The sequence below is a fragment of the Myotis davidii genome, unplaced genomic scaffold, assembly GCF_000327345.1.
Source record: "Myotis davidii unplaced genomic scaffold, ASM32734v1 scaffold4, whole genome shotgun sequence".
NCBI lineage: Eukaryota > Metazoa > Chordata > Mammalia > Chiroptera > Vespertilionidae > Myotis > Myotis davidii.
In genome coordinates, this window is record NW_006294707.1 from 905,680 (window position 1) to 905,975 (window position 296).

Below are 296 nucleotides of genomic sequence, written 5' to 3' on the forward strand. Positions count from 1 at the left end.
CAGGCATGGCCGTGGCGCTCCCTGCATTCCGGAAAGTCACGGCCCCGCTCCCTCCTGCCCTCCCTCCCCCGTGAGTCACTGGAGGCTCCAGCGACTCAGTAATTTGGAAAAGCAACTCCCCTCCTTTCCGTCCCCTCCCCCGCAGCGCACAAGGGGAGACCTGTTCGGGGAGGGGGAGGGGCGGCAGGCACCCCCGAGAAACCCGAGGCCTCGTGAGCTGGGGAACCACGGCCGGGCCTAAGCCGCCCGCCCCGCCTCAGACCCCCGCCACCCCCTGCCCTCCCGCAGCCCGGGGC

General features: G+C 71.6%; 1 protein-coding gene across 1 annotated transcript in view; it reads right to left on the minus strand.

Moving 5' to 3' along the window:
- Nucleotides 1-296, minus strand: part of BRD2 (bromodomain containing 2) — an 11,268-nt gene that overhangs the window by 10,044 nt on the left and 928 nt on the right. The gene's annotated exons all lie outside the window — the stretch shown is intronic.